At 39.3% G+C, this 14,572-nt stretch overlaps 1 protein-coding gene across 2 annotated transcripts in view; it reads right to left on the reverse strand.

The window, feature by feature from the left end:
- ncor2 (nuclear receptor corepressor 2) overlaps nucleotides 1-14,049 on the reverse strand; it is a 136,512-nt gene extending 122,463 nt beyond the window's left edge. For both annotated transcript variants that reach the window (XM_079828036.1, XM_079828035.1), the window contains exon 1: nucleotides 13,625-14,049. The gene's annotated coding sequence lies outside the window, so the exon portion shown is untranslated. The remainder of the gene's footprint in view (nucleotides 1-13,624) is intronic.
- Between the last annotated feature and the right edge of the window lie 523 nt (nucleotides 14,050-14,572).

Consider the following 14,572-nt stretch of genomic DNA (forward strand, 5'->3'; position numbering starts at 1 on the left):
TATTTTTAAAAAGTATACATATTTCTAAATTATGACTTATCATAGACGCTAACCACAAAGCTAGCTAATGCCATGGCTATCAGTGGGAGACCGCTAACATTAATGCGCCTTGGAAATCACAACAAACTTATTCTGCCTCAATAAAGTAATGATTACTCTATTTATAACTAGTATATTTGTAGTTCCAGTCCCTGCATTGTAAATCGTAAGTTAAGCACGTGAGGAGTGAACAAAAGTGCGTGACTTCGTTCAGACGCCGCATTAACGAGTCCAATTATGGATTTACTGCATCATCAGTAGTAGATTTTAGAAGGCAGGCACCAAATGATGATTGAAAATGGTTTGTTGTAGCTTGATGGATAGAATTAAAAGAGTGCATGTAAAGGGATAAGCAAGTTGACGTTGTAATTATAAGGTAGCTCATATTTATACTGTATATAGTTTATATTTTGCTGTTGTTGTTATTTATCAGAACTTCTAGAACTTAACTGAATTTTTTTTGCTCAAATTTATATTTATAAAACTTACCACATCTATTAATACTGGTAACTTAGATTTTTTGTTTTGTTTTTGTTATTGTGTTTTCGTCCAAACGACTAAGTTTCATATCTTAAGTTTGTATTTTTAAACATTTTATTTATCAGAACTTTAATATATTTTTATGTTCCTCTGTTCTGTTCTGTTCTGTTGTGACAATAAAACAAAGTTTATTTTTTAACTGCATTTTCATATTATTTTAGAGAGGCTGAGTTATCATGAATAACTACAAATAACTAATGTAAGGGAAATCTGTTTAAGTGTTTTTTACGCGTTTCTGTTATTTTATTTATTTATTTATTTATTTTTAATATATATCGGCTGATATATCGGAATATCGGATTTTTAAATTACCAAATATTTGTATCGGTATCGGCCTTAAAAATCCTTTATCGGTCGGGCTCTACTCAGGATCCACTGAAGAGAATTTATGGGACGCAGAAACTCTTACAAAGAAAAAAATAAACACTCGTTTTGGATCCAATAATGCGTCTCTCACTCGCTGAATACGATCTCAGGATAAGGACACGCAGTCTCATGAATAATTAAGTGAGGCCTCTTCTCATAGGATAAGGACACGCAGACTTAGTGAATAATTATGAGACATCGATGAGTCATCGCTGTACTATAGTACGACAAAGCATACAAAGATGAATTTAAACCCGGAAGTTGAATATAGCGCAAAATGTTTAAAATTAACTTGTTTTCTCCTACAATCAAAATGAATGGATGGTAACATTGACTTCTATGATGCTCAACACATAACTCTGTTAAAATCGCAAAAAATTTGGTTTAGGGTTTAATGACCCTTTAATGCAGAGACTCCCCTCATGCGTTTGCAGTTTAAATATAATGATCCATTTAAAAGTTAATGGCGAAACGTATCATTGCAAAAGTTCACAATGCTGCTGCAGGTGAAATATAATGCGGATAATATTTAATAAATATCTTTTCGTCAGGTTAAATGCTAGAGGTCGACCGATAAATTCAGCACCGATAGTTGATTGGTGGAACAATCGGTTATCGGCAAAAATCCTCACCGGTAGTTTTCCCGTGTTGCGTCCGTTGCTGGAGCGGCTGAGACGGGTGCGCTGTTATAACACAGTACAAGAGCTCTGAGATGGGTCTGTTGGCATGATATAGCACGAGAGCGGCCTCTAAAGGCGAGAAAAACATTACCACGTGTGGCTAAGCACTGAACGGAGAGCACACGCTGCACAGAGAGCGCTGACACATCAGATGTTTAAAGGTCCCATGGCATGGCATTTTTCTATTATTTTATAATGTTTCCTGAGGTGTACTTATATTGTTAGTATGATTTTTACATCATAAAATGTCATAATTTAGAAATAAAAGGCATTTTTTCTATACTGCTGTTTGCCCTGTGGCTGAAGGCCCTGTTACAAGAGGCGTGTCTGCTGTGAGACTTCAGTAAAAACGCCCACTGTTGTGATTGGCTGACATCTTTGCATTTGATATGAGCGGAGGGGGCGTGGTTTAACGAGGTCTACGAGGCATGAGCTGCTGCCAGAGAGATGGATGGACCGGAGTTCACTTCACATCGGTTCTGTCAGTCTCAGTTCAGTGAACTGTTGTAGTTACAGCATATACTTCAGGTTATTAGTCTATTTCTAGTCGGAGGGACTGTCACTCATGTCAGAAAGTTAGTAACTTTAGTAAATTATGGATCAGCACTGACTGGAGACGCGAACCGTATAGAACGATTCAGTCCGATTTGGTGAACTGATTCGGTTCACTAAAAAGAACCGGTTCAAAAGAAAGATCGTTTGCGAACCGGACATCACCAATGTACCAGAGACGGAGCTCAGCGATTGCTAACAAAGTTATGTATAGTAACTACTGAGTTATGAGAGCGCTGTCAGTCAGCGCGAGTTTATTGTGTTTGTATTTGAGAGTTCTGAATAAACACGAGTCCCAGTCACGCCGAGTTTGTCTTCATCATTATTACCAACTTTGTAACACATGCAAAGTACCATTACAGCTGTCGAGATGAGCGAGTTATGAGTAAGTGTGGATAATACCATTATTTTTAGATATGTTCCTATCATATGGAAAGTGTCAGTGACGCGCATTGAGTACACAGCGCAAACAAAGACACAACAGCAGTAATCGAATGTAATCCAGTTTATTGTGGGAATAGCTGGCTAGCCTAGCCGGATACCCTCACGCTTACCCCCCTTCTGCTTAATCTCACGCCGCGTTTGGTGCCTCCGCTGTGGGCCAGATGCAGTACTGGGGGTCGGGGATGTTGAAGGCCGACCGGTCAGTGCAGCCCGAGCCTCGGCGTGTGTGAGGTTTATCTCTAAAGATGTTACTCTGCTGATGTTGAGCAGAAACGACTGTATGCACATTGTAGAACAGATAGACGCGACGAGGACGTACAAAAACATTGACTCACAAGATAGAAAACACGAAAACACCGCTCTGTCGGGAGAGAGAGAAGCCGCTGCGTGTGCACGAATAATAAATAATTAGCTACACATAAGAAATCACTGATCACAGATCAGAAGGAACTGAAGAAAGACTTCTGTTTTCATTTGTACATCCAAACACGGAGAAACTGCCAGCGTTCACTCGTTCACAAGCAATGATCTCTCGAGCGTTTGCATGGACGTGCCAGATTCTCTGGGTGGAGGAAAGGGAGGAAACCGTTCCTGCTTGGACGTCAAACCAGGAGACTTCAGGATTGGCTCGTCTGGCCTGTCATTTTCTCAAAGGCAGAGAAAGACAGCCAGAACTCGGGTTTACACCGATCAACATTTCTATCCACTTGGGGACAATATTCAGGCTAGGGGAACTCATATTAATGTTGAAAAACCTCATAAAATGAAAATTTCATGCCATGGGACCTTTAAAACACAACAGCGAAACGGTATGAATACTGAACACTACAGTACAGTACTTGTTGCCAAATCATTATAAAGTAATTCATTTCTTGACTAGATGCTGCATTAACAGGTAAAGAACAGCAGTGTGTTTGTCGATGAGGCTGAGAGGACGCTAATAGCAGTACCTCAAGAAGTTAAAACAATGTGATAAAAACACACGCAAGTTCGACCCAAATGTTGCATATATATATAAAATTTGTGAGAAAGCAAACTATACAAGCGCATTCGTTTTTTATTAGTTAATCGCCTTCTAAAAAAGCAGACTGTTTGGATTTGTATGAAATGGTGACACTACAATAAGATTCCATTTGTAACATTGACTAAGGTTAATAAATGCTGTGGAAGTATTGTTCATCGTGAGTATGTTAATTTTAACATTCAATTGTTTGAATTTTTATCTGGTAAACCTTGGTTAATGCAAGGTTAATTAATATTGTGGGCAATATCAGCCTTTAGAGTGCGCATCAATCTGCATTTGAATCTGAATTCGGAAATAGTAGGCGAAGGCGGTTTGTTTAAGGCGGTGTTTCACCACACTCAGACATCACAGGGACGCACATTCCCAGATCAAGCGTTTGCTGAGCCTGCTGTCAATAAAAGCTTTTCTTTGACTAACAAGGAAGTTTTCAGCTCTGAAACATACAGGATATTCTTATTAGGGATGGGCATTTTTGTAAATTTCTCATTTCGATCATCGATAGGTCTCAAAAACGAGTACTCGAGTACTCGGGGGCGGGGCATGTGCAGGGGGCGGGGCATGTCCGTCATTGAGATAATGAAAACTGCTATGAAAATGGTTGTTGACAAACGTAACATGAAAATGGTTGTTGACAAACGTAACATGAAAACAGGTATATGAAAACATGAACATATAAAACAAAAAATAACTGCTAGATTATGATGCATAAATGTCTTTGAAAAAGAAACATCTTTATAAAATGACCGTCTAAAATAACCAAGTCAGTAATATCGAGCATTGACTTTGAGCTGAAACTGTGAAATAACACCACCCTGCAGAGCTTGCTAGCTGGTTAATAAACTCAACCAAACGCACCCTATATCAATATTAATATGAAGATTATTAACCTATTACGACATAAATCAGCACAAAAGGACGTGAATGCGCACGTGAACTTCAGCGTGCTAGATTTGACAGGCTATGGTTTGAAACAGAACATTTTGAATGCGCTCTTCCTTTAACAACGCTGATATACGGACAACGAAAGCACACAGAAACAAAATTTTATTAAAATCGTGTTCTCATTATAATGCTTTGACAGATTGACTCTGCACATCATGCACTTAATTTTTTTATTCATGATCGTAGCGTTTACAGACATCACTGTGCGTTTTCAAACTCATAACAGCTTTAAATAAACTAGGTCTACTGTTAAAAAATATGAGACCAGTATAGCACTGCTGCATTACTAATGTCAATGATTCTGAGAAAGAAATAGCCTATCTAAAAATAATATCTGTCTCTAAACCATGTCGAGCTCGAGCATTAATGCATTTGAGCTGAAACTGAAGAGAATGAACAGCCGGTATAACGGCAGCGCTTTGCTAGCTTATTAAGCTCAACCAAACGCGTTTTATATTAGATTAATCAGATAGACAACATAAAAGTAATCTTATCTTACAACGTGCATCTGCAGAAAAGGACGCGAATGCGCACATGAACTTCACGCGCTAGTCTGAGTGTTCTCGCTGGTTTCTCTGTGGATCAGCTGATAAACGGGGAACTAAGCACAGATCATTCACAGCATTTTCCATCGTGTTCTCATTATAATGCGATGTAGGCTGTGACAGATTGGCGCTGCACATCTTGCACTAACCATTTAATGATCAGTGATTCCAGACATCACTGTGCAGTGCACGCCTCAGTTTCACTTTATTTCGCCGCGGTCTGGAGGCGTGCTGTATAACGCTGTATAACGCTAACCAATCCAATCCAATCCACTAACCTCCAATTTCTCAATTTATGACTCCTTTAAGTTAGTGTATATTTTTATTAAGTTATTAAGCAATATCTCATGTAGGGTTTTTCCTTTTCGTTTTATATACTGCCCACTAGGGCTGGGTAAAAAATATTGATTTCTCGATTTTAATCGATTCTCACTTTTACAAAACAATATTGATTCTTAAATCCGAAGAATCGACTAGTCATCCTGTTTTCAGTTAATGAATGAAATAAACATTGTAGCGCACCTCCCATCCAATAAATCGCTATAATCTTTGTGCTTTATTACTATTGATATAAAACAAAGTCTCAGATTTCAAATTACGTCTATTTTTTTTTGTGTGCACTAGAATTAATACAGGTTTACAAAGATGCCCTATTTGAGGTTATAGGGGGCGATTTCAGATTCAGCCCTTGATCACAGCGGAGAATTCAAACTACACACGGGCAGTTGAGACAACCAATAAACCAATATTGAGACAACCAATAAAACACATGCAACACATTCATTACAGACACATGCATATTAAAATATGACCGTGGAGATAGAAAAAAAAGAGTTGGGGGCACCTTAAGCATTTTAAAAAATCTAATCCTATATAACAACAAACTGCCAAAACGAGGGAGAAACGCGGAACATTTAAAGGTCCCATGGCATGGCATTTTTCTATTATTTTATAGTGTTTCCTGAGGTGTACTTATATTATTAGTATGATTTTTACATCATAAAATGTCATAATTTAGAAATAAAAGGCATTTTTTCTATACTGCTGTTTGCCCTGTGGCTGAATGCCCTGCTTCAAGAGGCGTGTCTGCTGTGAGACTTCAGTAAAAACGCCCACTGTTGTGATTGGCTGACATCTTTGCAATTTAAATGAGCGGAGGGGGCGTGGTTTAACGAGGCACGAGCAGGCACGAGTCTGCCAGAGAGACGGATGGACCTGTGTTCACTTCTCATCAGTTCTCTCAGCATGTCTCAGTTCAGGGTGAACTGTTGTAGTTACTAGCATATACTTCAGGTTATTAGTTTATTTCTAGTCGGAGGGACTGTCACTCATGTCAGAAAGTTAGTAACTTTAGTAAATTATGGATCAGCGCTGACTCGAGACGCGAACCGTTCAGAACGATTCAGTCCGATTTGGTGAACTGGTTCGGTTCACTAAAAAGAACCGATTCAAAAGAATGATTCGTTCGCGAACCGGACATCACGGAGACGAAGCGATTGCTAACAAAGTTATTTATAGTAACTACTGAGTTATGAGAGCGCTGTCAGTCAGCGCGAGTTTATTGTGTTTGTATCTGAGAGTTCTGAATAAACACGAGTCCCAGTCACACCGAGTCCTCTTCATCATTATTCTACCAACTTTGTAACACATGCAATGTACCATTACAGCGAGATGAACGAGTTAGTAAGTGTTGAATATAGCATTATTTCTAGATATGTTCCAATCATATGAATAGCGTCATTGACGCGCATTGAGTAACTTACACAGCGCAAACAAAGACACAACAGCTGTAATCGAATGTAATCCAGTTTATTGTGGGGAAAGCTGGCTAGCCTAGCCCAGATACCCTCACGCTTACCCTCCTTCTGCTTAATCTCACGCCGCGTTTGGTGCCTCCGCTGTGGGCCAGATGCAGTACTGGGGGTCGGGGATGTTGAAGGCCGTGCTTCGGCGTGTGTGAAGTTTATCTCTAAAGATGTGACTGCTGATGTTAAACAGAAAAGACTGTATGCACATTTAAGAACAGATAGACGCGACGAGGACGTACAAAAACACTGACTCTCAAGATAGAAAACACGAAAACACCGTTCTGTCGGGAGAGAGAGAAGCCGCTGCGTGTCCACAAATAATAAATAATTAGCTACACATCAGAAATCACTGATCACAGATCAGAAGGAACTGAAGAAAGACTTCTGTTTTCATTTGTACATCCAAACACTGAGAAACTGCCAGTGTTCACTCGTTCACAAGTAACGTTAATGATCTCTGGAGCGTTTGCATGGGCGTGCCAGATTCTCTGGGCGGAGGAAAGGGAGGAAACCGTGCCTGCTTGGACGTCAAACCAGGAGCCTTCAGGATTGGCTCGTCTGGCCTGTCATTTTCTCAAAGGCAGAGAGAGACAGCCAGAACTCGGTTTTACCCCGATCAACATTTCTATCCACTTGGGGACAATATTCAGGCTAGGGGAACTCATATTAATGTTGAAATACCTCATAAAATGAAAATTTCATGCCATGGGACCTTTAAAAGGTTGAAGGATATTTGCAATGCATTTAAGAGCACTACAGTATCTGAACAAATGACACGTCTGTTTAACACAGAAAGAATAAAGCAGCTACATTTCTTCCCATTCTTCTTTGAATTGTCAGTCTATTTACTTGCCAGACTTGCCATAGGCTGTGATGCGATCTCAGCTGTGCTCTCACTAAAGTGCAGTGCAACCGTGAAACGTGACCCCTCGAACAGTGACGCGCCGCATTCCGAACGCGACACATACCGGTATTGCGGTATCATCAAAATTCATATCATAACAAAAATAAATACCGGTATTTGGTATGAACCGGTATACCGCCCAGCACTAATTACAATTATTTAATCATTGTTTATTTATTTATTAATTAATCCGCCTGACCTGCGATATAACCGTGATCCGCTCATCACGAACACACACACTCGCTCGCACACACACACACACCGGCTAAACTTCACTGCGGACAAATCAGCATGATCAAAAACGTCCGTGATCATATTTTTCCTTCGGATAACAAAAATAATACAAAAATATTTTCGGCTCATATTTTCAGCCTTTTTTCGGCCAAAAAACGGAAATATTATTTCCGGCCGATGCATTTTGGTGCATCCCTACTCACAATTAAAGTTACAAAAGTTATTCAGTCAAGAGCAGTGAATGATTTTCCCTTTTGTTCTTTGATTAACATGACAGACAGCAGCAGGTTTATTAGGCTGCTGTCACTTTAAGAGCTTATGCACGGATTCAATTTACAGTTACACAACATGCGTTTTCACTAAACTATTCATGTTCCAAAACTGACTGCATTTACCTGAATTCTCTGCAAGACAGGCATTATTATCGACATAATTCTGTATGTTTTTGACCGTTTAAGCACAATTAGCCATGAAAAAGAAGTCAATTTGGTACTTGCGAGCTGTTTGAGAGGCAGCTTTATGAGAGCGCCACTTATATCAGTGGTGTGCGCACACTCTTGGTGTGAAGTGTGATACCTGCGGGAATGATTAAATGTATGTGCAATACAAGCACTATTCAACTGGAGCGAATGAGACGAGTGAGTGACAGGAGACGGGTGTGTATCAATTCGCCGTCGGAGGGAAGAGAGTGAAAACGTGCAGCTGGTATCGGTGTAAAGGAGTATTGGAACCAGGGTTTCCGTTGTCCGGTAATTACCGGACATTGGCTGGGAAAAAAATTAAATGTCCGACAAAATTAAATCTTTTCGGTCAAATTGTCAGATTAAAACTGCCTAATAATCGCGGCCCCGCCCCCCTAACACAATCTGAATCGACCGTTTGAAAGTTTTTAAACAACATCGCATGTTGCATTTCAAATAAAGCGCACGCCTAACGGCTAAACCACGAACTATAGAGAGACGTTTCAAATATGGCCAGGCCCAGGCAGACTAGCCTTAAAAGTTTTTTTCAAAGGCCAGACGCGAAGGAGGATACTGAATCAGGAACGCCTGAAGCCTCAGATGTCCAGAGCCAGACAGCTCTGCCACCACCGGAGAAAAAAAAAGCAGAAGTGTAGGGCGTATCGGTCGGTATGGAGTGACAAGTTCCCATGGCTAAGATGTGAGGTAGTTGATGGTAACGAAAAAAATTTCTGTTCGCGCTGCGAAAAGGCAGGACGACGCAACGGATTCACAAGAGGGTCGAATAATTTGAAAATGTAATTTGTTTGTTCAAGTTAATTTGACAAGGAGTCATTTCACACGGTGGCCAATTTAAATGTTACCAACTAAATGAGACATAATGAGTTTATAATTAAATTTGCTTGAGTAAAAACAATGCTATATTCGGTAGGGGTGTAACGGTTCGCGTATTCGTACCGAACGGTTCGCGTATTCGTACCGAACGGTTCACGGGGTGAGTTCCAAATGGAATCAGTATTCCCTATTTGATCATCCCTATGTGAGCAGGACACGCGTGTGCCATGCCATATGTAGCAGTTTGGAATGCACTTGGCAAAGGGAGCGGAGTAATTTCCTCATTATCTTCAGCTGGGATTTTCCTGTGACAACGCAGCGCCGGTATAAATAAATATATAATTCATATTTTTAAGAGTTATATTACTTTTTATATACAGCAGCCTATTACAAAGCATATTTTTATAAACTGTTTAAAATAAAAAAATATTTTTATTTGCAACAGTTAGGCTAAAAAAAAGAAAAGAATTATGCAGACTAGTGATGCACCGAAATGAAAATTCTGGACCGAAACCGAAAATTTAGTATGCACTTGGCCGAAAACCGAAACTGAAGCCGAAAATGTTTGAAAATCCCAGCTGAAGATAATGAGGAAATTACGCCGCTCCCTTTGCCAAGTGCATTCCAAACTGCTACATACGGCATGGCACACGCGTGTCCTGCTCACATAGGGATGATCAAATAGGGAATACTGATTCCATTTGGAACTCACTCCGTGAACCGTTCGGTATGAATACTTTTTAAGTTACATAAACTGCTTTCAGTTTTCCTCAACTTGAATAATTAAGAGGTGATATTTGACCGGCATATCATCAAAATGTCCGGAAAATGAAACCTCTGCCGGTCACTTTGACCGGCACCATTTTTTTCTAGCGGAAACTCTGATTGGAACCGTTTCAGATATTTCAATAATACTGATATTTTTGACAACACTCCTCCAAATAGTAGAAAGATTACTTTATCTCACTCAATGAATGTTAAAGGGTTAAACAGAAAAAGATTTTGGCCCTGTATATACACATGACTGATCTGCATAAATATCTCTCCAAATATGGTGCCATCCACAGCAGATATGGGGCACTATTGCCTCACTGAGCTAACAAACACAGCAGTGTCAACATTACACATACACATACTAGTGGTTACGTCACGCTGATATCACTCCACCACTGGGGGAACTCCAGCAATTGTGCCTTATCTAACTGTGCCTGATATGACACAACTGCTGCTGATAGCAGACAACAGACCTAAACACAAAGGAGGGTGAAAGGAACATGCTTTAGAGCCTATCTTCTAGTGCTATTTACGGACCCAAAAGCCCTGTAAAAATACTTAATGAAAGTAGTGAAAACAATATTTAGACGATAATCATTTGCTCTTTAAAGCAACAAACTGGTGCTAATTAACTACAATGTGAAAAGATTTATAATTCAAACAAATGCTGCTCTTTTTATTCATCAGACTGCCTGAAAAGATATTACAACCACTTTTAACATTGATAATAGTAATAAACGTTTCATGAGCAGCAAATCAGCATATCAGAATCATTTCTGAAGGGTCATGTGACACTGGAAATTCAATGTTGCCTTTGCGGGAGTAAATTACATTTAAAATATATTAAAATAAAAGTGGTTTTGTAACAATAATATTTTACAATATTACTGTTTTACTGTATAAATGCAGCCTTAGTGAGCATAAGAGACTTCTTTTTCAACATTAAAAAAAAACTTAATGAGCCCAAACTTTTGAACGTTAGTCTACAAATATAGTTTACATGGACATGGCTGATGACAATGAACACATTTAATAAACAACGCAAAACAAAGCTCTCTTCCACTATAAAACAATAACATGACTGCAGGAGCAGATCTTCTGGAGACTTATCGAGACAGCACTGCAACAGAGGCAAAACCAACCCATTACAACACAGCCAGCTCAGCAAAGTGGTCCACCACAGTCGATACAAAGAGTGACAGCATGATGGGAAGCCAAGAAGTCTGCTTACAAAGAAAGCATTTTGCATATGGTTAATTTCCATCGATGTTCCATTTATCAAAATGAAGTACGGTCAAGGACAAACACTTTGTAAGCTATCAACTCCTTATCTTGTCCCTGAACACTACTTGAGCATGTTCCACAGTTCATATAAGGAGAAACGAGGCATCTGACATGAATTAACGAAAAGGTCCGCCGTAATAAAGCTTGCAGCTGCAAAACTGCTGTGCAACATGCATTAGTTTGTGCAAAGCATTTCAAAAACAGACATAAAGTGGCAAACTAGCTCCACATTTCACCAGACAATGCTTAAAAGACAAACTCGTTTCTTTTCAATGCTTATCATCACTAATCTGCATGGAGCAGTAAGGAGAGGGAGGAAGATTATCATTACTCAATACTCAACACAGAGGGTGGAACTGGAGTTGATGCGAGTCCAAAACAAATCTGTTGTTTTCTGGCCATGAGTCCTGGCAGCCCTGCAGAGCAAAGAGGTTGTCTGAGGCCAGTTATGTTTAGGGTTCAGGCATCTCGCTGGTCCACTTATGACACTGTGCTTTGTTCTCTTCTAATGTACAGTGGGAAAGAATGCTGCTCAAGAGGAAAAAAAGCCCTCAGCTGGCCCATGTCCAATAACACTAATACACTTAAGCTGTGTGGCCACCATTTTTCACATTCCACTGCCTTTCATGTGCAAATCAACAGCTGTTGACAAGCATTTGGTATCCACTATGATTTATTGACCCTTAATAACAACATCCGAGACATGGAAAGTGAGCGAGTGTAGTTCCAGCCTCATCGTCAGCGGGCGATGAAGGTGTTAGAGAGCTTTGTGAAGGGGGCGGGGAGGTCCACAATGTTATCCCATCGTGTTTATGCAAGTCTTCTCAACACTTTCTGAGTGATATTTACAGTACAATGAAGGAAACCACAGTCTCTGCTTCACATGAAAACAATGGAACAGTGAGGCAGTGTACAGATTTGTGCAGTGCTATACAAATAATCACAGTTCAGTACGTCACTGCACGATATCCAGCTATAGATATAGGCTCACAAACCACATATTGTCTATGAAGACCATTCCCATGAACTAATGCATGGGAATACACTATGAGATGACATATACATATAAATGTATGTATATATAAATATGTGTGTGTTTGTGTATATAATATTATATATATAAATAAATGTGTATATGCATGGGAATACACATTTGAGAGGACATAGATACATATAAATGTGTGTGTGTGTGTGTAATATTATATATATAAATAAATGTGTATATGCATGGGAATACACATTTGAGAGGACATAGATACATATAAATGTGTATGTGTGTGTGTGTGTGTGTGTGTGTGTGTGTGTAATATTATATATATAAATAAATGTGTATATGCATGGGAATACACATTTGAGATGACATAGATACATATAAATGTATGTACATAATGTACATATGTATAAATGTGTGAGTGTGTAAGTATATATACATACACATACATACATACATACATACATATATATATATATATATACATATATATATATATATATATATACACACATACACACACACAAACATTTATTATGTTCATTTCTTACCCAAAATTATTTTACAACACCAGAGCAGTCAGTTAACAAAACGATTTTTTTTCGAAGCTCCATAAGAAACTGCATTATGTGGAGCTATTCTTTCTAAACCAGGACTATGTGTTGCAGCACCTGGGCACGTTCAATAATGATATGTTGACAATAAATCTAAATACCACTTATCTAATCTGATTAAGCATAAACATTCAAAACAGACTGAAAATATACCCTCTGCTTGCACCCGGTAGCGTTACTACAGAACTAGCTAAGCATTCGATACAATATAAGACCACAAAAACCGAGCTAAGTCAACTAGCTCAAACCAAAAAAAAACCTCAACGGCGACAGTGTGCTTTGCAAAACATTGTGTATAATGCTAGAAAGCCAAATGAAAACATAACGTAACGTCCCTGACGAAATGTAACGACATTCCGTCTAACGTTATATCATAAACACTGCTAGCTATGCTAACTAGCCGGCCAGTCTTCACGGAGGGCTTGATTTCCGCCTTGCGCCGCGACGCTCATTCAATCTTTGGTTCAGTAAAAGAACAACGACCGTTAGCCACCGACAGACCCTGTTTCTCCGCTGAGAACTCTCGGCACCCTTAAAACCTATAAACTGCTGACAGACTCGTGGGCAAAACGTCTTGTAGTAACTTACCTCTCCGCGGAAGGTGAAAGTCTATCGCTACCGGACGTTTATGCAGTTTCTGAAGAGAAAGAAATGAAGAAATCTCCACAAATAATCCACATGTACGGTTAGCAAGCGGGCGTGTTTTCGTCCTCGTTGCTTTGAGCCCCAAATCCACTTGAGCGCCGCGCTTCTGTCGCGTGAGAAACTAAGCTGCTCTCGCGCTCCCTCAATGGTTCGGCCTTCTCGCTCTCCCGTCTGTTTTTCTTTCTCCGCCGTCTGTTTTACTCGCGTTTCCGCCCTCTTATCTCCAAACGGCTGTTATTCGAGAAGAGCAGTTTGTGCCCATTTTGTGTAGTTGTTTTTCGTAACAGTGGCTGTAAATACACGAAGGGACTGAACGAGAATCTCTGCGAATCAGAGATGACTCGAGCCCGTGTGTGTGTGACTGACTGACTGCTGGCAAAGCGATAGTCCGCTGGACGTCAAGTGCAGCGTCTCAGTTCTTAAAGGGCCAGTGCGTTTCTTTAGAAAATAGGTCCCACTGCTATTAGATAGATAGATAGATAGATAGATAGATAGATAGATAGATAGATAGATAGATAGATAGATAGATAGATAGATAGATAGATAGATAGATAGATAGATAGATAGATAGATAGATAGATAGATAGATAGATAGATAGATAGATAGATAGATAGATAGATAGATAGATAGATAGATAATTTATTTAATTTATCTATTAATTTTGTTAGGAAGAAACATCCATAATGCTTCAAATCAAAGGAATACTAATATGAGAAGGTTCTGCTGTTTAACTTTTTTGCAGATATGTCCAATGTGTAATATTTAATGGTATAATCCACTCAAAAATGAAAATTCTGTCATAATTTACTCACCCTACATTGATCCAAAGCTGTATGACTTTTCTTCTGTGGAACATAAAAGAAGATATTCTAAAGAATGTTGGTAACCAA

Source organism: Gobio gobio (genome assembly GCF_949357685.1).
Source record: "Gobio gobio genome assembly, chromosome: 10".
Taxonomy (NCBI): Eukaryota; Metazoa; Chordata; class Actinopteri; order Cypriniformes; family Gobionidae; genus Gobio; species Gobio gobio.